We start from the raw sequence: 473 nt of genomic DNA, 5'->3' as shown, positions 1-473 counted from the left end.
GATGAACCGTTGTTTGTTATTTTAATTCTATATTTCATGAACTTGATATAAAGATTCGTTGGATATTTTGATTGATTTACATGCATTAATTTTCTTCCGCAATTAGTGGCCAATGATTGTGTGAGTATTGATGACTTGTTTCTTACATTCGAGAGAAGTGGAATAGGTTCGATAAGGTGTAAATTAACATAGGGTCCGATAGGGGATAGAGATATACCCCTATGCTTTATGTAATTCTTAAATTGTTCACAAAACTACATGCATTCTTGTATGTTTGCATCATCCATAGAGATATAGGCTGGTGGTGTGCAAGAATAGGTCTAATATATATCGAGAGAGTATATTGGATAGAATAGGAACATTGAATTGGCAAATCTTCATCGAATCATTAATTTTATGAAATTAGGGTTTTTATAACTTCAATTGGGGATTCGTGATCCTAGTGACTTTAATTTGATTCATTTTAATAAATT

The sequence above is a fragment of the Olea europaea genome, chromosome 7 (genome assembly GCF_002742605.1).
Source record: "Olea europaea var. sylvestris chromosome 7, O_europaea_v1, whole genome shotgun sequence".
Taxonomy (NCBI): domain Eukaryota; kingdom Viridiplantae; phylum Streptophyta; class Magnoliopsida; order Lamiales; family Oleaceae; genus Olea; species Olea europaea.
This window is presented reverse-complemented; position numbering follows the sequence as displayed.